At 36.0% G+C, this 23327-nt stretch overlaps 1 protein-coding gene across 2 annotated transcripts in view; it reads left to right on the top strand.

Moving 5' to 3' along the window:
- Positions 1-23025, top strand: part of LOC134530888 (tyrosine-protein kinase hopscotch) — a 121389-nt gene extending 98364 nt beyond the window's left edge. For both annotated transcript variants that reach the window (XM_063366167.1, XM_063366165.1), the window contains one exon: positions 18816-23025. The gene's annotated coding sequence lies outside the window, so the exon portion shown is untranslated. The remainder of the gene's footprint in view (positions 1-18815) is intronic.
- The last annotated feature ends 302 nt before the right edge of the window (positions 23026-23327 follow it).

Genomic DNA, 23327 nt, shown 5'->3' with positions numbered 1-23327 from the left:
TTACAACACGGGGGGTTGGGGGGGGGGGGTGGAGGGGGAGTATACGCGGGCGGGGCCTTTACGCGAGCAAATATGGTAATTGATCAACATAATAGTGTTTGATATCTGCTATTTTTAATGATGAAAATTACTTTTTTTAAAATACCATACAATTTTGGCTCTACTAGTGGAGCATTATTCAGGGTGTCTACTGACCCTGGAAAACCTGAAAAACCTGGAAAAATCAGGGAATGTTGTATTCAGGGAATAATCAGGGAATTTTTTTAAAAAATCAGGGAATTTTTGTTTGGTAGGTTGTAGTTGGCAATACGTTTTTTGTTTATTGATCAGCTCACATTGACGTAGCATCAAGTGAATATCCCCTCCCATTTATTTTTGAATGGCAAATAACTAACAGTTCCCACATCTATTTGTTATGTTTACCATCGGATTCGGAAGTGGCGTCAAATCACGTGATACAAACTGGTTTAAGCTGGTCTGTTATCCTGCTGACGTGACGTGCTGCGGCATGTGCTTCCCATGCTCGGATAAGACCAAGTTGTTTCAGCTTACTTAACATCAGTGTTGTTGGGGCATACCACATCTCAGTGTTTACTGCAAGCATTTTTGGGAGCTCTCTCCTCTGTTGACATTCAAAATATTCTGCAGGTATCTATAGATGGCCCCAACGTAAACTGGGAATTTTTGTTAGCTTTGAAAATACATATCACAGACACTTTTGGTGAAGATTCACCATCATTGCTAGAAATTGGTAGCTGTGGGCTTCATTCGGTCCATGGTGCTTTCAAAACTGGAATTTCTGCTACACAGTGGGACATTGTTAGTTTTTTGAGGGACAGTTACTATTTGTTTAAGCATGTACCTGCAAGGAGGGCAGATTACATTAGAATAACTGGATCACAGCTTTTTCCCAAGAAATTTTGTGCAATCAGATGGTTAGAAAATACTGCAGTTGCTGAGTATGCCACAAAAACGTTGCCCCACCTAAATAAATTTATTAGTGAAGTTTCCATTTCATCTGTCTCTTTCAATGTAGTGAAATTGCTCTTGATGATAATCTTCTAGAAGTAAAATTGACATTCATCTGCTGGGTGTGAATGGCTTGTTTCAGAAATTCTAAATAAATTTTAATAAGGAATCACATCTCAAAATATTTAAGGGGCCCACCTACCTCGGCACACACATGGTGTGCAGAGCTGAGGAAACCACGCAATTCGAAAACTGCTTAAGATATTTAAGTGGTGTCTGTTTACGAAAAGCATTTAACCCATTTGCATCCACTCACATTAAAGCATAACATACCATGAAATCCATAAACTTTTTTTTATATATTACAATTATTATTAAAGTAATTTTCTATTTTCATTATATTTTTATTCTTTGAAAAAAATTGAATAAATGGTTTAAGTTTCACAATAATTTATCTTTGTTATGACAATACTAGGTATTCTAGAAATATTATGCTTAGCTGCAACAGTTCCTTGTAGTCATCTCTTGGCTGATATTCACTTAGTTGTTTTTGAGAAAAGGCAATTATTTCATCTTTAAGATTCTTTATCTTGCCCATAGATTCTACATCATTTTCAATTGTTACATATTCTTCTTTATTGAGCGATGACCAACATTTCTGGAATCTCTTGAATAAAAAATTATCAAAACACATACTCTTCACTTTATCAATTATACCCCAGGAAATGAGAGAGTCATAAACTGCTGATGCTATTTTTTCACCCTCTCCAGATTCAAGTTTTGGTATGCAAAGGAGCTGATCCACTCCTTTCCCTGAAACTAAAAATGGAAGACGATCAACTACTTCCTGTCCTGTAATATCTTCTAACATTTTCCCATCCCAGTGCACAGTTAACCCCTTCCCTTACAAATAAAATCAACAGTGCTTATCCAAAAACATCAATTTTTTTTATTGCATATTCAAAAATAACTATATTTGCCTATGACATTGCACATAAGTTTGATACATTTATTTATTAATTTCATATAAATATTGAATTTTTTATTTTCCAATAGTTATTATCCCGAGTTAACTCGTGTCATAAATTTCCACGCACAAAATTGTATATATCACTAATTCTTTGTAGACTTATTCACTTCAAACACTAAGGAATAAAACACATTATACCATGTGGTTCATTCTACCTTGTGTGAGGTATGATACACACGAAAACACGGCACTACACACAGAGGAACATTGCAGTCTGCACAGAAGTAACGGCTTTCTCTGCGGATTTTCTTGCCATTTGAGTCACGTACTCTGCTGCACATAACGCATTGCCTTGTTGGGTTGGCTTTCTTCTCAGTAGCTGGTATCAGATCAGGAAAATGCCTTCCTGTCAGACGAAGAGGATGTGCTGTGGTACCTGGACGTCCCTGAGATGGAGATGTGACAAACGGGCGATATTTTTCAAATATATCCTGGACAATTGTCATTCTGTACTGTAGCGGAGATTTTTTGCCACCTTGTTTGCAGTACATAACGTAGGAATTCCACAATGCTAATTCCATTAGGTGAAAAAAATCTTATAATATTTCTTTCCACGTTTCCTAGGAAGTGGATAAGTGGACATATGTTGATCAACTAAATCAACTCCTCCCATTGTGTTGTTGTAGTCAACTACCACCTTTGGTTTTGTTACAGTTTTAGAGGCAGTTTTCACTTCGACCGTATCTGCATTGTGGATGGTGCTGAGAAGAACGACATCCTTTTTGTCTTTCCATCGAAGAGCCATCACTTTTCCTCTCTGAAAAGCTGTAATTTCACCCCTCTTCAGTTTTTTTGTTTTAAGTTGGGCTGGCATTTCTTTTCTGTTCATTTTTACTGTGCCATAAGTGTCAGTGTTGCGAGAAATCAGAATATCTGCAAGTTGTGGTTATGTATAAAAATTGTCTGTCGTGAGACAATATCCCTTGTCTAAAAAGGGCTTCATGAAAGTCATCACAACTTGAGATGACATCGGAAGTTCTTTGAACTCTTCATTCAGTGAAGTACCTTTCCCTGTGTATATGATGGTAGAGACCACGTAGCCACTTTTCGACTCGCATAACATGAAAGTTTTTATTCCAAATCTGGCACGCTTTTTTGGAATATACTGAACCCATCCTAGTCTCCCCTTGTACAACAGCAAACTTTCATCAATTGTAAGGTCTCTTTCTGGTGTGTAGAGACCAAAAAATTTCTTCTCTAGGTTCTGATACACTTCCCAAATTTTATTTAATTTTGGGTTGCGGTGAGTTTCAGCATTGTAAGATTCGTTGTTAGAAAAATGTAGATATTGTTTCAGTTCAACAAAACGACGGTAGGACAGTATTTTTGAAAAAACTGGCACGGAAACCAAAGGATTTTTCGACCAATAGAGCTGTTGTTCAGGCAACCTCACAATGCTCTGTAATATTATCACAGCCAAAAAAACAATAATTTCTTCTTTTGTAGTGGGACGAAACTGTTTTGATGAACCTGGTTGTTTGGCTTGAGTTTGCTCTGCAAATCGGTTTGTTTCAGAAACAATGATTTCGAGTAAATTGTCATCGAAAAACAACTTGAAATACTCCAACAAATCATCGCTTTCATCTCCTGGTAGCTGGAAATTCATTGTTGGAATACCTTTGAACGGATATCTTGGTGGTGGTGGAGGACGAGGCTGTTGTGTTTTGTCTATCTCGCACCACTGTCGCAAAGCCGACCAGTGAACAGAACTGTCGGAGTCTGAACTGCACTCACCTTCTGAACAAGATGATTCGCTACCAGATTCTTCAACATCGCCATCGATACTTACTATTTTACTATCACTGCAATTACTATCATCACTATCCATTTTAGGATGTAAGAACTGTCAAAACTTCAGTTTATTTACATTGAGTTATAAAAAAAATAAACTGTCAGTAAAAACCTAAAAACATATATTCTAGTCACTTATAACAAACAAATAATAAAAGAAACACGTAATTATGATGATTTCAATTTTTACAATCATGGGTATTCACTTGCAATATGTAAACTGAGCACAAAACCAAATACAATTTGTCGAAAACGCGCGCAATCGAAACGGCGCAGAAGGCAACACGCAGTACATGAAAGAATAGCAGATAATACAAGCAGCACAACCTAGTGACTGCTTGCGGAAGCAAAACAAGCCAGCTTCGCTGGCAGTAAAATTTTAGTGGAGCATTGAGTACCATTTATACAGTAAATATACGGGTTTATTCGGGTTAGTAAATTTTCAACCCGAAAACCACATAAAGACCGAGTTAACTCGGGATAATATATTTTTATTACGATTAATAGCCCGAGTTAACTCGGGATAATCAGGGAACGGGTTAAAGGTACAGCAGCTGAAAACTCCTTTTTTATATATTCTGCTATGCTCTGTCTGCATTCAACTTGCTGGCGGCGTATAGAAGAAAAATTTAGATTATATTTTGCAGGATAACATCACAGCCGATGTAAAGTAGATGTAAGGACAAGAGCTGCTTTGCGATCACTTATTTTTGAAACATCCAAGCTTGTAGTCAATTCTCTGTTAAGCAGCTTTTTTCTTCCTCTTTTCTTTAGTCCTATGTTTTGTATTTCCCCAGATTTAGAAGTTGAAGGCCCCTTAAAGTCACTGTCGTAATCATGCGAGGATTCATCATCGGAAAAAAATGCTAGGAATTTCTGATTTACACGTGATTGCCTTAATACTATCACTTTCTTTTGCCTTAAGCACCTCCATTCGAGCCTTTTTACGCTCTTGCTCTTCTTCCTTCTTGGATAGTTTCTTGTCAATGCCACCTATTTTCCCTGGACGTCCTTTTTCACGCTGCAACACTAAAAAGTGTCTATCTTATTGAATTTGAATCATTTCCAGTGCCTTTGCAAGCGCTACATCAAATAAGTAATCTAAATTGTAATTCCATGTTTCTTCTTTTAGTCTTAATACTGCTGATCTTTTAGATTTGTTCTCTTTATTTTTCTTCAGATTCTGCCACTCTTTGAATAACTTTTATACTTTATCAACAACATGTATTTGCTGTCTGGTAGGTATCCTAGCCTTATTCCAAAAGGCTAGCAAATCTTTAGAGGTCGAATAAGCAGCTTCACGAATCTTTTGCTTTACTTGTTTTTTATAATAAAAAAATACGGACAGTACTTCCCGTTTAGATGGAAGTTTGGTATGAATGAACGTTTTAGACATCTGTCCGACCAACCATATTTCTGTCTTTTTCCTTGCAGAAATTGCAGAGTTTTTACTATGTTCCATGGTAAATACTAATAGTTATAAAATTAGTAACCATAAATTATATGACTTTTCAGTTTAAATTCATAAATTTGCAGTCTACATAGATAAAAACTTTTCAAGTAAATAATATTTTTTCGTTTGTTGTGTAATTATTTGGTTTACTATTTAAACAATGAATACAAAAACATTTACTATGAATTCACAAACCAAAATCACTTTCAATAACCAACTTTAACCACACACTCACAATCATAATTACTTTTAAAAACACTCTGGATAAACTAAATGAACAACTGCACAGATCAGACAGGCACACTGCCCAGACAGGTACTGACAGGCAACTCACACATGACCTCAGCTGTGGGTTGGTTGGAGGGGAGTAAAGGGGGGTTTTGAGGAGGAGGGAGGGGTGAGGTTGCTTGGAGGGGAGTCTCAGCATGACAATGTTCCCTTTAACGTGTAAAGTGGTGGTTGGTTGCTCAAGTATTTTAAAATTACTTATTTCCTTATATTAAAAATTCATGTGCTGCAGTATTGGTAATTTTATAAACTTTAAATGCTGGTAGCGACCCCTAAATTCGTTTTAAATACAGCCAAAAAAAATTCTAGACCATCTTACATGTGGGAGAATAAAATGAGAGGGTGAACCATTAAATTTTTTAACCTTCATTTTTAAGCATCACCTTAATGTATATACATAGCCTACATATAGGGTAAATATCTATTATTGCAAGTATTCAAGTGTATAAATCTGCATTTTGATGAACATATACATTTATTTCTGTATATTAGCATGTAAGCATTTACATGCATGCACATATATGTTTATATACATGTGCACCATGTGTATAAATATTTGTATGCATATATAATATTATATAGGCCTACCTTTCAACATAGTACAGAAAATCACTTCAATTCTAAAAAAAATGTACTTTGAGTACTGTTATTTATTTATATATCAATATGTAATATACTTATTTATATGCATGTATAAAAATGAATTATCCATAACATTGCACTCCAATTCCATTACATTTTCATATAATACATTCATATTTAGCACAAAATGAAGAACGTTAGCAAAATATATGTGTATATACATGTATTATATAGGTATGTATACTTGCATATATGTATGTATAACCCTTTTTAGTGCTCCTAAAATGTACTTAATCACACGTACATAAGACAATAAGTTATATATAGCCTTCATGTGACTCATAATAATACAAATTAGCCTACTAAAAATATATGTGAATGTATAAGTAAATATATATTATATAAGTATTGTATCAACATAATATACGTAAATGCACAATATAAATGCCACTCCAAATAATTCACCATACAAATAAACGTAGAAAATTTCACTTTCATAACAAATAAAATATTCATATAAAACATTAGAAATCAAGTTATCAATAATAATACAGATGATTTCCATACCGAATTACATTCAAAAAACCACATTACATGAAAATTCTCTTTCATAACAATAGTTCAAAGTATCTCTTTAGGCGTCTAATAATTCTTGAGTGTGTGGTACGGCTTGAAGTGCTCAATACGCAGAGCAACATTGCAGCTGTCACACTTTCATGTTGACTCTCTCCTTTGCTTCTTTTGCAAGCACACAAAACAACGTTTAGCGTATTTAGCCCCCTTTGCTGCAGATGGAGCAAGTTTCTCAGGGAAATGTCGGCCACTCAGACGTGAATGCAAATCTCCAGGCGTTACAGATCATCTTTTGACCACATCTTCTTTGAAGTAGGTCGCCAGAAGTTCTTCTGCCATTTTTTGTTTGAATACATGGAATGTTGTGTCATTTTTACCATGTAACTGTTTATACATTACATGACTGTTCAGCAGCATCATGTCCAAAACATTAAAAAAAAATAAAAAATTGTATGCCTTGCTGTATCTACGCGTTACATGGAATTTGCTCAAAATTTGGTCTCCTACATCAAAACCTCTCATTTTCATGTTGTAATCAATAACAGCAGTAGGCTTCATAATGTTAGTTTTGGTTTTTCAATGCACTTTCTCTGTTTCTGCGAAATCAGGTTTGCGTTTTGTGGATAACATGCACACTTCCCTTTTATCTTTCCACTTTATTGATGTGATGTTGCTACTGTAAGCTACTGCTTCCCCTACTTTCAGTTTTTCTCTTGCGAGTTCCTTGGGCATATTTTTTCTATTAGTACGAACTGTTCCACAAACATTTGTTCCTGCAGAGAAAAGTCAATCAATCTAAGTGCCTTGTCCACGTCCCACTCAAAATCATAAATCATGCCCGAAGCTCGACAATACAAAAAAAAGGAATAAAAATTGTTGGGTTTCGGCAGAACTGGCCTATTCCTGGAAACAATTAGCTTTAGCTTGAAGAGTTACCCAGTCACCACCTGCTTATAAATACCGCGCTGGTTAAATACAGCAGGTGTAAGATATTTGAAAACTTGGGACCCGTCACGGCGTCACAACCTTATAGCTTCTGCTCGTGACAGGGGTAGGGGAAGGGAAGGAGAATCGGTAGGGCTTGCTTACTCTTCCCCTCCAGCGCAGTGGCCGGTGATAGCAGTAAGACACCCAGGCTTTTAGCTAACCTACTTTCAGATAAGAAAAAAAATGATGGCTAAGGGGGGGGGGGGGGGGGGGGGGAATTCTTCAGGTGTTGTACTAACAAATGTGCTGTCACTTGAACCATATTTATTCGATTGTTCAACAATATGCTGTACAACATTGTCATTCATGTAAAGCGAAAATATTGTTGCCCTGCTGGAGTTATTATCTGAATTCAAATTTGGTGCTATGCCTGGAACTCCGGTAAATTGATGACACATTGGTTCTGCAAGAGCTTGTTCCCATTTCCAGTCAATAACATCACCGCCACTAATATCCATAGCAATATTATCTTCTCCTGACTCTGAAGAACTATCATCTCTTTCGTTATCCGCTGCACGCGAACCCTTTGTTGCAACTTATCTGTTATCAACACAATCAGTTTCATCTTCAATGCTTGAACTTTCAGAACTCAACTGTTCAAAGTATTGCATCATTGCCTCATCGTCTCTGCCACAAACAAAAACGTCACTTCTCTTACGTGCTGCCATTTTTACATGCAATATTACAATATAAATACCATTTACTGTGAATTTATACTTGTTCCGCAATTTCAAAACACTGATTTCGTCTAAACCATTTTCGTATCAAAAATAAAACGCATACTTTAGCATGTCTTTCGGTTTATGTTTTATTCTGTATATTTTGCACAAAATATGTCTATAAAATCACATTTTTCGAGCAATAAGTTTTACACATATACACGCATTGTAATCTAATTATAACTTTGTTTTTTTTTATACACTCATCTGTTATGTGAATAAATATTACACGCAACTATGCAAAAGAATTCAGTGTTTTAATTGATATGTGGCAATTTGTGTTAGTAAAATGCTAAAACTCACGTTTCATGCAACATGTCATGCTCTCTCCAAAATACGTGATAGGTTAGAAGTGTTATACAGTCTGCTTTATGCGCGCACTAACAGACATAAAGAAAATGCCTTATTGGTAGCATTGCGAGTTCCGCCACGCAAGCAAACTTGGTCGAGCATAGCAGACGCGCGTAGAAGTGATAAGATAGTAGTGGTATAACCAAAGAGATGTCACTTAAAGCTGTCTCGAGGCTCCCAAACGATCCGACCTTCACTTAATGACTCATAGATAGTGTTGCGAGCTCATCGCCGGCAGCTAAGCTATTTAAATTTAACGTACCAATACGCCTATGGTGTTATCGGCCTTTAGGCAGTTGCATACCAGTACGCTTGTAGATGCAAATGGGTTAAAAGTGCACTGAAGGCGAATGGGTGGTTCTGTTTCCATATTTCATTTTCAAACTGGTGGTCGAGTGATTAGAATCCATGCCTCCCACAAAGGAGACGGGTTTGATTCCTGGTGGGGTCAAACCCGGATTTTGCAAGTGGGAAACGTAGCGGACATTACTGCGGCCTGTAGGTTTTCTCGGGGTACTCTCATTTCTCCCACCAATTCATTCATTCGCTGCTTCATGCACATCTCATCTCACCTTATGCATTCTTCAGGTTAGCTGGCTCCTGTGAGTGTCAGTCCATTTCCAACCATGTAGACCATGCCTCAGGCGGGAAACTACATATTATGACAATCCAACTGCACTGGCTAGGTATTATATTGCACATACATAAACACTTGAAGAAATTTTGATTGAATGTTGAAATATTATTTTAGTTCCAGAAAAAAAAAAGGGGGACTGTCGATGATTGGTTAATGAAATAAAGTTTCTCAGACAATCGTTACTGGGTTTTATACTGCATTTTATTATTATCATCCACAAACAATTCACATATCAGAATGGCCGCCACTACAGACCACAAAACAAGTACATGACCAAAAAAAATTCACATAAAAAACAACTCTACTTAAGCAACATCTCGGTTCATTACTTAGGCATAATATAAAAAACGGTTTGTCAATTACATCCTGTAGTTGCATACAACACACCAATTGAGAATCATGTATATAAATGTAAGTAAAGTATGGGGAGTTGTATAATGGCCGAGAGATCATTGTCTGCTTGGCGTGGCCATTAATTTAATAAAAAGGTCCCTAATTTAAGCCTTTGATGCCAACTGTGGTTGTAAAATTTTTGTTGACTGTCTGAAGTGCTGCCTGGACCACAGGCGTGAAGTTCTCCTCTCCATTACATTAATATATTATTTTGGCAAGCTGCCACTTAACATAATCACAATGCCTAAGTAAAGACTAACATGGCGACCAAAGAATCCAGCTTCTTGCCCACTGGGAAAAAACTGCACTCATAATGCCAAAAACAACCAGTCACAGAGCAGTTTACACTTTCGACCAATGACACAACATTACACCTGTAAAAATCAGACAATCACGGAAACATAGCAACAGCATCTCAACCAACTCGAGTTTTTCCCACGCTTATGGAATTCACATGACCGTCACACTCTTTCTATCCTTACTTCCTTGTTATAAGATGCTGCAGCATTCTGCTTTCAGACAAAGAACCATAGCAAAAAATACAAACGAAAAATATGTGAACACACATAATATCTTAACCAAGAAAACAAGGTAAAAAAAAAACTTTTTCACTAGACAGTAAGGAAATAATCAAAAATACAGGAAAACATGAAATAATGTAAATAATGATCACAAAACATGTTACAAATGCACCAATCCTTCTTACAAGAATAAATAGCTGTTATTTACATCCAATCAATAAACCTAACCAAGTATATTACAGATAACAAAAACCTAATAAATCTTTAATAAATTCATGTACAAAATGGGGAGGGCAGTAAACTGGATTGCCACAGTGTATTGTAATATGATGTAAAATGATTTTCAGACCAATTTTTAGACATGAAACACCTGGTAAAGATTCTTGAAATCACCCAAGGTCCTTGCATTACACCTTTATTTTAATTTCTCTGCCATCTAATGTTATGGTTACCGCTCAAGTCTCATAGTTGCTCTGTGTACCATGAGAAGACTGCGTGCCAGTTCAGAGCTGTGTGCTTAGAGTAGATACCACGCTAGGAGCACCACAGAGTTTTTCACTATCATCCCGCCTCACCGAAACAGATACACAATAATTTCTTCTTTTGTAGTGGGACGAAACTGTTTTGATGAACCTGGTTGTTTGGCTTGAGTTTGCTCTGCAAATCGGTTTGTTTCAGAAACAATGATTTCGAGTAAATTGTCATCGAAAAACAACTTGAAATACTCCAACAAATCATCGCTTTCATCTCCTGGTAGCTGGAAATTCATTGTTGGAATACCTTTGAACGGATATCTTGGTGGTGGTGGAGGACGAGGCTGTTGTGTTTTGTCTATCTCGCACCACTGTCGCAAAGCCGACCAGTGAACAGAACTGTCGGAGTCTGAACTGCACTCACCTTCTGAACAAGATGATTCGCTACCAGATTCTTCAACATCGCCATCGATACTTACTATTTTACTATCACTGCAATTACTATCATCACTATCCATTTTAGGATGTAAGAACTGTCAAAACTTCAGTTTATTTACATTGAGTTATAAAAAAAATAAACTGTCAGTAAAAACCTAAAAACATATATTCTAGTCACTTATAACAAACAAATAATAAAAGAAACACGTAATTATGATGATTTCAATTTTTACAATCATGGGTATTCACTTGCAATATGTAAACTGAGCACAAAACCAAATACAATTTGTCGAAAACGCGCGCAATCGAAACGGCGCAGAAGGCAACACGCAGTACATGAAAGAATAGCAGATAATACAAGCAGCACAACCTAGTGACTGCTTGCGGAAGCAAAACAAGCCAGCTTCGCTGGCTCGGTAGGCAGTAAAATTTTAGTGGAGCATTGAGTACCATTTATACAGTAAATATACGGGTTTATTCGGGTTAGTAAATTTTCAACCCGAAAACCACATAAAGACCGAGTTAACTCGGGATAATATATTTTTATTACGATTAATAGCCCGAGTTAACTCGGGATAATCAGGGAACGGGTTAAAGGTACAGCAGCTGAAAACTCCTTTTTTATATATTCTGCTATGCTCTGTCTGCATTCAACTTGCTGGCGGCGTATAGAAGAAAAATTTAGATTATATTTTGCAGGATAACATCACAGCCGATGTAAAGTAGATGTAAGGACAAGAGCTGCTTTGCGATCACTTATTTTTGAAACATCCAAGCTTGTAGTCAATTCTCTGTTAAGCAGCTTTTTTCTTCCTCTTTTCTTTAGTCCTATGTTTTGTATTTCCCCAGATTTAGAAGTTGAAGGCCCCTTAAAGTCACTGTCGTAATCATGCGAGGATTCATCATCGGAAAAAAATGCTAGGAATTTCTGATTTACACGTGATTGCCTTAATACTATCACTTTCTTTTGCCTTAAGCACCTCCATTCGAGCCTTTTTACGCTCTTGCTCTTCTTCCTTCTTGGATAGTTTCTTGTCAATGCCACCTATTTTCCCTGGACGTCCTTTTTCACGCTGCAACACTAAAAAGTGTCTATCTTATTGAATTTGAATCATTTCCAGTGCCTTTGCAAGCGCTACATCAAATAAGTAATCTAAATTGTAATTCCATGTTTCTTCTTTTAGTCTTAATACTGCTGATCTTTTAGATTTGTTCTCTTTATTTTTCTTCAGATTCTGCCACTCTTTGAATAACTTTTATACTTTATCAACAACATGTATTTGCTGTCTGGTAGGTATCCTAGCCTTATTCCAAAAGGCTAGCAAATCTTTAGAGGTCGAATAAGCAGCTTCACGAATCTTTTGCTTTACTTGTTTTTTATAATAAAAAAATACGGACAGTACTTCCCGTTTAGATGGAAGTTTGGTATGAATGAACGTTTTAGACATCTGTCCGACCAACCATATTTCTGTCTTTTTCCTTGCAGAAATTGCAGAGTTTTTACTATGTTCCATGGTAAATACTAATAGTTATAAAATTAGTAACCATAAATTATATGACTTTTCAGTTTAAATTCATAAATTTGCAGTCTACATAGATAAAAACTTTTCAAGTAAATAATATTTTTTCGTTTGTTGTGTAATTATTTGGTTTACTATTTAAACAATGAATACAAAAACATTTACTATGAATTCACAAACCAAAATCACTTTCAATAACCAACTTTAACCACACACTCACAATCATAATTACTTTTAAAAACACTCTGGATAAACTAAATGAACAACTGCACAGATCAGACAGGCACACTGCCCAGACAGGTACTGACAGGCAACTCACACATGACCTCAGCTGTGGGTTGGTTGGAGGGGAGTAAAGGGGGGTTTTGAGGAGGAGGGAGGGGTGAGGTTGCTTGGAGGGGGAGTCTCAGCATGACAATGTTCCCTTTAACGTGTAAAGTGGTGGTTGGTTGCTCAAGTATTTTAAAATTACTTATTTCCTTATATTAAAAATTCATGTGCTGCAGTATTGGTAATTTTATAAACTTTAAATGCTGGTAGCGACCCCTAAATTCGTTTTAAATACAGCCAAAAAAAATTCTAGACCATCTTACATGTGGGAGAATAAAATGAGAGGGTGAACCATTAAATTTTTTAACCTTCATTTTTAAGCATCACCTTAATGTATATACATAGCCTACATATAGGGTAAATATCTATTATTGCAAGTATTCAAGTGTATAAATCTGCATTTTGATGAACATATACATTTATTTCTGTATATTAGCATGTAAGCATTTACATGCATGCACATATATGTTTATATACATGTGCACCATGTGTATAAATATTTGTATGCATATATAATATTATATAGGCCTACCTTTCAACATAGTACAGAAAATCACTTCAATTCTAAAAAAAATGTACTTTGAGTACTGTTATTTATTTATATATCAATATGTAATATACTTATTTATATGCATGTATAAAAATGAATTATCCATAACATTGCACTCCAATTCCATTACATTTTCATATAATACATTCATATTTAGCACAAAATGAAGAACGTTAGCAAAATATATGTGTATATACATGTATTATATAGGTATGTATACTTGCATATATGTATGTATAACCCTTTTTAGTGCTCCTAAAATGTACTTAATCACACGTACATAAGACAATAAGTTATATATAGCCTTCATGTGACTCATAATAATACAAATTAGCCTACTAAAAATATATGTGAATGTATAAGTAAATATATATTATATAAGTATTGTATCAACATAATATACGTAAATGCACAATATAAATGCCACTCCAAATAATTCACCATACAAATAAACGTAGAAAATTTCACTTTCATAACAAATAAAATATTCATATAAAACATTAGAAATCAAGTTATCAATAATAATACAGATGATTTCCATACCGAATTACATTCAAAAAACCACATTACATGAAAATTCTCTTTCATAACAATAGTTCAAAGTATCTCTTTAGGCGTCTAATAATTCTTGAGTGTGTGGTACGGCTTGAAGTGCTCAATACGCAGAGCAACATTGCAGCTGTCACACTTTCATGTTGACTCTCTCCTTTGCTTCTTTTGCAAGCACACAAAACAACGTTTAGCGTATTTAGCCCCCTTTGCTGCAGATGGAGCAAGTTTCTCAGGGAAATGTCGGCCACTCAGACGTGAATGCAAATCTCCAGGCGTTACAGATCATCTTTTGACCACATCTTCTTTGAAGTAGGTCGCCAGAAGTTCTTCTGCCATTTTTTGTTTGAATACATGGAATGTTGTGTCATTTTTACCATGTAACTGTTTATACATTACATAACTGTTCAGCAGCATCATGTCCAAAACATTAAAAAAAAAAAAAAAATTGTATGCCTTGCTGTATCTACGCGTTACATGGAATTTGCTCAAAATTTGGTCTCCTACATCAAAACCTCTCATTTTCATGTTGTAATCAATAACAGCAGTAGGCTTCATAATGTTAGTTTTGGTTTTTCAATGCACTTTCTCTGTTTCTGCGAAATCAGGTTTGCGTTTTGTGGATAACATGCACACTTCCCTTTTATCTTTCCACTTTATTGATGTGATGTTGCTACTGTAAGCTACTGCTTCCCCTACTTTCAGTTTTTCTCTTGCGAGTTCCTTGGGCATATTTTTTCTATTAGTACGAACTGTTCCACAAACATTTGTTCCTGCAGAGAAAAGTCAATCAATCTAAGTGCCTTGTCCACGTCCCACTCAAAATCATAAATCATGCCCGAAGCTCGACAATACAAAAAAAAGGAATAAAAATTGTTGGGTTTCGGCAGAACTGGCCTATTCCTGGAAACAATTAGCTTTAGCTTGAAGAGTTACCCAGTCACCACCTGCTTATAAATACCGCGCTGGTTAAATACAGCAGGTGTAAGATATTTGAAAACTTGGGACCCGTCACGGCGTCACAACCTTATAGCTTCTGCTCGTGACAGGGGTAGGGGAAGGGAAGGAGAATCGGTAGGGCTTGCTTACTCTTCCCCTCCAGCGCAGTGGCCGGTGATAGCAGTAAGACACCCAGGCTTTTAGCTAACCTACTTTCAGATAAGAAAAAAAATGATGGCTAAGGGGGGGGGGGGGGGGGGGGGGGAATTCTTCAGGTGTTGTACTAACAAATGTGCTGTCACTTGAACCATATTTATTCGATTGTTCAACAATATGCTGTACAACATTGTCATTCATGTAAAGCGAAAATATTGTTGCCCTGCTGGAGTTATTATCTGAATTCAAATTTGGTGCTATGCCTGGAACTCCGGTAAATTGATGACACATTGGTTCTGCAAGAGCTTGTTCCCATTTCCAGTCAATAACATCACCGCCACTAATATCCATAGCAATATTATCTTCTCCTGACTCTGAAGAACTATCATCTCTTTCGTTATCCGCTGCACGCGAACCCTTTGTTGCAACTTATCTGTTATCAACACAATCAGTTTCATCTTCAATGCTTGAACTTTCAGAACTCAACTGTTCAAAGTATTGCATCATTGCCTCATCGTCTCTGCCACAAACAAAAACGTCACTTCTCTTACGTGCTGCCATTTTTACATGCAATATTACAATATAAATACCATTTACTGTGAATTTATACTTGTTCCGCAATTTCAAAACACTGATTTCGTCTAAACCATTTTCGTATCAAAAATAAAACGCATACTTTAGCATGTCTTTCGGTTTATGTTTTATTCTGTATATTTTGCACAAAATATGTCTATAAAATCACATTTTTCGAGCAATAAGTTTTACACATATACACGCATTGTAATCTAATTATAACTTTGTTTTTTTTTATACACTCATCTGTTATGTGAATAAATATTACACGCAACTATGCAAAAGAATTCAGTGTTTTAATTGATATGTGGCAATTTGTGTTAGTAAAATGCTAAAACTCACGTTTCATGCAACATGTCATGCTCTCTCCAAAATACGTGATAGGTTAGAAGTGTTATACAGTCTGCTTTATGCGCGCACTAACAGACATAAAGAAAATGCCTTATTGGTAGCATTGCGAGTTCCGCCACGCAAGCAAACTTGGTCGAGCATAGCAGACGCGCGTAGAAGTGATAAGATAGTAGTGGTATAACCAAAGAGATGTCACTTAAAGCTGTCTCGAGGCTCCCAAACGATCCGACCTTCACTTAATGACTCATAGATAGTGTTGCGAGCTCATCGCCGGCAGCTAAGCTATTTAAATTTAACGTACCAATACGCCTATGGTGTTATCGGCCTTTAGGCAGTTGCATACCAGTACGCTTGTAGATGCAAATGGGTTAAAAGTGCACTGAAGGCGAATGGGTGGTTCTGTTTCCATATTTCATTTTCAAACTGGTGGTCGAGTGATTAGAATCCATGCCTCCCACAAAGGAGACGGGTTTGATTCCTGGTGGGGTCAAACCCGGATTTTGCAAGTGGGAAACGTAGCGGACATTACTGCGGCCTGTAGGTTTTCTCGGGGTACTCTCATTTCTCCCACCAATTCATTCATTCGCTGCTTCATGCACATCTCATCTCACCTTATGCATTCTTCAGGTTGGCTGGCTCCTGTGAGTGTCAGTCCATTTCCAACCATGTAGACCATGCCTCAGGCGGGAAACTACATATTATGACAATCCAACTGCACTGGCTAGGTATTATATTGCACATACATAAACACTTGAAGAAATTTTGATTGAATGTTGAAATATTATTTTAGTTCCAGAAAAAAAAAAGGGGGACTGTCGATGATTGGTTAATGAAATAAAGTTTCTCAGACAATCGTTACTGGGTTTTATACTGCATTTTATTATTATCATCCACAAACAATTCACATATCAGAATGGCCGCCACTACAGACCACAAAACAAGTACATGACCAAAAAAAATTCACATAAAAAACAACTCTACTTAAGCAACATCTCGGTTCATTACTTAGGCATAATATAAAAAACGGTTTGTCAATTACATCCTGTAGTTGCATACAACACACCAATTGAGAATCATGTATATAAATGTAAGTAAAGTATGGGGAGTTGTATAATGGCCGAGAGATCATTGTCTGCTTGGCGTGGCCATTAATTTAATAAAAAGGTCCCTAATTTAAGCCTTTGATGCCAACTGTGGTTGTAAAATTTTTGTTGACTGTCTGAAGTGCTGCCTGGACCACAGGCGTGAAGTTCTCCTCTCCATTACATTAATATATTATTTTGGCAAGCTGCCACTTAACATAATCACAATGCCTAAGTAAAGACTAACATGGCGACCAAAGAATCCAGCTTCTTGCCCACTGGGAAAAAACTGCACTCATAATGCCAAAAACAACCAGTCACAGAGCAGTTTACACTTTCGACCAATGACACAACATTACACCTGTAAAAATCAGACAATCACGGAAACATAGCAACAGCATCTCAACCAACTCGAGTTTTTCCCACGCTTATGGAATTCACATGACCGTCACACTCTTTCTATCCTTACTTCCTTGTTATAAGATGCTGCAGCATTCTGCTTTCAGACAAAGAACCATAGCAAAAAATACAAACGAAAAATATGTGAACACACATAATATCTTAACCAAGAAAACAAGGTAAAAAAAAAACTTTTTCACTAGACAGTAAGGAAATAATCAAAAATACAGGAAAACATGAAATAATGTAAATAATGATCACAAAACATGTTACAAATGCACCAATCCTTCTTACAAGAATAAATAGCTGTTATTTACATCCAATCAATAAACCTAACCAAGTATATTACAGATAACAAAAACCTAATAAATCTTTAATAAATTCATGTACAAAATGGGGAGGGCAGTAAACTGGATTGCCACAGTGTATTGTAATATGATGTAAAATGATTTTCAGACCAATTTTTAGACATGAAACACCTGGTAAAGATTCTTGAAATCACCCAAGGTCCTTGCATTACACCTTTATTTTAATTTCTCTGCCATCTAATGTTATGGTTACCGCTCAAGTCTCATAGTTGCTCTGTGTACCATGAGAAGACTGCGTGCCAGTTCAGAGCTGTGTGCTTAGAGTAGATACCACGCTAGGAGCACCACAGAGTTTTTCACTATCATCCCGCCTCACCGAAACAGATACACCCCTGACTGGGCGGGCCCCTTGAAGTGTGAGTTTCCATACAACCTGTATAGTTGCTGTTTTAAATGGCAGCAATCACTAGTATATGAAAGTTCAGTGACTAATTTACGGTAATTGAATAAAGATCAGCTGTAAGCACATTTTAAAATTATTTTAGGAGTCTCCATCAATAATCAAACTCCTGTTGTATTTTGTTTTGTATGAGTGCCAAAGTTTACCAAATTCTATGGAGCCTTTTCCAATGAGCCCATCCATTTTCCTTAAGTCTTTATGTGTATACCATTGCAATTGTCTCTTAGTATTCTTTAGGCGAGAAATGACACACTAGGTGGAGTCAACCCTTAGAGAAATGTGAGGATGAGTTTTTTATATGCATAACTGGTACACTCTTGTTTTGTAAATTTGTATATTTTGTTGCATTATCCATTTCTTAATAGAAAATGAATTGTTACGGATATTTTCCAGGTATGTCAGTGTGCATCTGCATTACGGTGCTTAGCAACAACTTGCGTCTTGGAAACATAAGCGAGCCTACAAAAGAAATGAGACTTTTTGACATGCTCTGCTCAAGAATGCTCAAGTTGACATGATGGCTTATCCTATTTTTAATGGGTCACCCAGCTGTTAAGAAATGCATTGCAAAACATGTTATCTGGCAGCATCTTTTAACCATAAGATTTTGGGTGTTCTATTCTGGGAAATGTGTTATTTTGTTGTGTTCCTGTTATATTCCTGGTTGTCCAGAGGAATTTTGGAAGGTACAGTATTGTGCTTAAATTTGTGTATATTTGCCCCCCAGTAATTTGAATTATGTATTGTATATTTAACTATTCTTTGCTGTCTGATGTTTTTTCTGTAATGTTAAAGAATATGAGAGCTGAATGTTGAATATTTAAGATAAGATCTGGGGGATTAACAGTTCGAGAACTTGAAATATTTAGTGACACCAGAGTTAATGGTAACTGTATGACATTTAGGACTTGCTGTAAATGTGAAGGATATTGCAGTAGACTATTCATATACTGTGCTAAATTTTATCATTTTGCATTTGCTCTGCATGCATTCTGTTGTGTGTATATGACACTGAAATTTTTATCTTGATGGTTTTGTTATTTCTGTGTTTGTGACCCAAGTCAAGTAAGATTCTGTCATATTTATTTTTGATGGAATGGGATCCTTATTGGGGGGAGGGGGGAGGGGGTTGACAGCTACCTTCTTGTCCCAGGTGCCAAATGTGATTTCTATAAAATTAGTACACCAATAATTTACCCTCTAAACTAAGTGGCATACTGACAGTTAAATACAGGAACTTCTCTTATAAGGAAAAAATGGACATGTGTCGTATGAACAAAGCATGCCTCCATCCAAGGTGCATGTCGCCTCTTGGAATTTGACGCAAAGGCGAAAGCATTCTGTTGAAGTCCTTTGTGAGAGTGGGTACTTACTTCATATGTGGTGTGGTTGTGGCATAGAATGTCCTTTGGTGTAAGTGACTCTAGGAACAGGTGGGGGGGGGGGGGGGGGGGTAACATTTGCTTACGAGATGAAGAAAAGCAGGGAAATAAGGCCATTTTGGATTTATTGTGGGTGCTAGGAACTGTAGCGCTTCAAAAAGAAGGGTACACTGTAAATATTTTCTGCTGTTGCACAAATTGAGGCTTGAAATCAGAGGTATCTAACAAGATGAGCAGATATTTTAGACAGAGGCGACAACTGCAATTCATTAGTGAAGACTGAAGGGGAAGGAAAGAGGCTGTCAAATCATTAAACTACTGCCAAAAGTTCAGAACATGGATTCGCATAACATGTGACAAACATGAATTGCATGTAGAAATAACAGGCAGAGTGTACACAACTGCAACACACACCTGAAATATCAAATTATTCAATACTAATATGAAATTTTTTTCAAAATAAATTTTTAGAATACAGTAAAACTTTATTTTTAAATTTTCACAGGTTGCAAAATACAGCAAATGAAAAAGATATAAATGGTATAATAATAGTTTGGTGTAAAATGCAACAAAATAAATAGAACTGGCAATGCTTTTTTCTTAAACCAGTAATGTTTTCAATTTAATTTTTTGTTGTTGTTGATTCAGTTGATTATAAACCTTAATTTTTTTTTTTTTTTTTATAATTTTTAATTGTGATCACAAATTATTTGTTACATATATACATGCATGAACTAGTATGTTGCAGAAACATACAAATTTATGAATAAATCTTCTTAACTTCGTTAACCTATTTTCATTAAAATTTTTGTGTATGAGTTCCACTATTTCCACAATTCATGAATATCTAACATGTCTGTTCTGGGTTTCACTAAGTGCAGAGGTATCCCACATGACAGTTAGTAATTAAATTGGTATTATAATTTTTCAGGACATTAAATGTTATGGAATGTTCTAAAACAATCATCATTTTCCCGTTAATTAATTTTATGACTAGTGAGATTGTTGCAAAACACATTCTCCCAGTAAGGTAGTTAGTGAGTCTGATGAACAAACGTACATAATATATTTTCCTGCAATTTTTATTTTTATACAAATAGAACATATGTAACTTTTTTAATGATAGCTAATTATGATGAAAACAAACAATGGAGTTTATTGCTTAGCTCAGAATAAATAACTGAAGATGTGGTCAGTAACTTTCAAAGTAAAGGGAAAATAAGGAAGAGGCAATTATACCAACTATAACTGTGCAGTAAATGTGATTTTGAGAGATTTATATGTTTTTTATATTAAATATCCTCAATAATTGTATGTTGAAAATTTTTGTATATTTTTTTAGTACATACAATTGATTTGTTCAGGTAAATAATAAATATTTAGCTATGAAGAAATGGACAGGAATGGAGTGTGATTACTGCAAATGTGGCTGGCTATAACCCGCATTGATAAGACTTGCTGTGTGTTGTTCAACCATGTTGCAGCACGTCAGTCTTTGAGAAAGTTAAGTCTTTCTTTGTTGGTAATCTCGCACCGTCACGCACACACACACACACGCTTGTGGCAAACACCAACTGCCTAGCCGCTGACAACTGTGATTATGTACTACCTAATTTTGTTTGGCCAGCATGAGTTGTGAGATTGGATAGAAGCATATACTACAGAAATGAGAATATATGGATTTGTAAATATTTGCCTTGTTCTCATGGTGAATACTGAATTTTTCTGTTGATGACGATGAGAAAATTGGTCCTAGAATTTTTTTTATTAGAATTTTTATAGATATTTTGAATCACAATTTAGTGATTTTTTGTTTTATAGATATTTTTCAAAGTCGACAACTTATCTGTGGGCTGAAAAAAAAAAAAAAAAGGGGGCTTTTGCCTTTCAGCAAATGTTCATTGCTGTCATTTTCTCATAAAAAAGAGAATCGTGATGAAAAGGTTAAGGACCTTCTAAGGGAATGTTTTATGCTATGTGCTGTAAATGGCACGGCACCTTGCTCATGGATGCTTATGAAAGCCTTCATGCACAGCGGTATGTGCCTTGAATAGCACTTTGCAGTTGATGGCAGCCATTGTCTCCATGGTACTTATTCATTTAGAATCTTAGTACGGTGTCGTGCCATCCAATGTTTCAAATGTGGATATGTTCAGACATGTAACTGTGTTTGCTGTCTATCGGATGAAAGCCTTCATTGACATTAACTGCATTAGTGGATAATCTGTTGTGTTTAAATATTTGATATTTTTTCTCTCTTTATGTATTGTGTCAAGTGTTGTTCAACAACACTTGCTGTAACAGTTAGCTTTTAGGTGATCTTAAACGTGAGTTTCCTTGGGGTGTTCTCATTTTCCTCACCCTTTGTTCCTTTGCTCCCTGTTACTGCTATTCATCTTCTCTTGCAGTCAAAACTTATGAAATGATGGTCACCACCCTTAGATGCAAATTCACAAGCTGGTTGCTCAGATGTGCATGCTATAGACAGCACAGTGCACATACTTTGAAAGGGACCTTAAGGTGATTTTTAACCTGGTTAATTCAGCACAATGGCTCCAGTTGGCAAAAATACTCCGTTGCTAGTCTTCATCTAAATCATCCACTTCTAGTGCTAGCCTTCTAGGCCAGCCAAGTAAAATGATGCCATCCATTTCCTCTTGCTGGAACTCTTAAGCATGTGCACTGGTATCTGCCAGGGGAATGGGCGTGGTTGGTAAGTTCAGCTCAAAGTCACAGTCTCTTTTCGCCGATGATGAACAATCATGTCTCTCATCATGTTCAGTTTTAAATCGTTTCATGTTTTCCGTCACGTGATTGTGTATGCTGTTCAGCGTTTTACTCATACTGTTTATGGTGTGAATTTTTATAAAAAAAAACAAATTGTACCTGTTGTTGCAGATGTGAGCTTAGTGCATACAAGGAATTCCTTTGTTGAATTTTTTTTCCTAGTTATTGCTGCTGCACACTTGGACAACTAACATAACCTAGTTGTAGCACTTGGGCATGCAAGGACAGACAAGGAGACTGTCTGCCACACAAGATTCTTTTCAACATCGATAATCATCCATCCTGTTGTTGATGCCTTTGAACAAGTTTAATACAAATGTTTGCCTTTCTTGCTACACTGTGACAAATTTTTGCCCAACATATTTTTGACTGTACAAAAAATATTTGTAAATGTGTATCTATCTTATTGAATAAAAGATTTTTGTTATATACCATTCCTTGTTATATTATATATTTAGTACTATATTTTTGTCTTCCTATTACATTATATTCATTATTCAGCTGTTGAATTTTTTAAATGCAATTTTCAATTATAAATATTTTATTTGTCTCTAAGAGGTGCATGTTCAGAATTGACAGTACAGTAAAAAGTTTACAGATTATTACCGTATGTATTGTTTTTAATGTCTGTTGCTGGCAATGAGATCATGTGACCAGAACCTCAGAACCTGTCGAGGCTAAATTCTATATAAGATACTGGAGTTTTAGAGGACAGGTGATTCCAGTGGTGACGTAT

The sequence above is a fragment of the Bacillus rossius genome, chromosome 3 (genome assembly GCF_032445375.1).
Source record: "Bacillus rossius redtenbacheri isolate Brsri chromosome 3, Brsri_v3, whole genome shotgun sequence".
Lineage (NCBI taxonomy): Eukaryota > Metazoa > Arthropoda > Insecta > Phasmatodea > Bacillidae > Bacillus > Bacillus rossius.
Note: the sequence above shows the minus strand (reverse complement) of the source record. Positions and strands in the feature narration are given on the sequence as shown.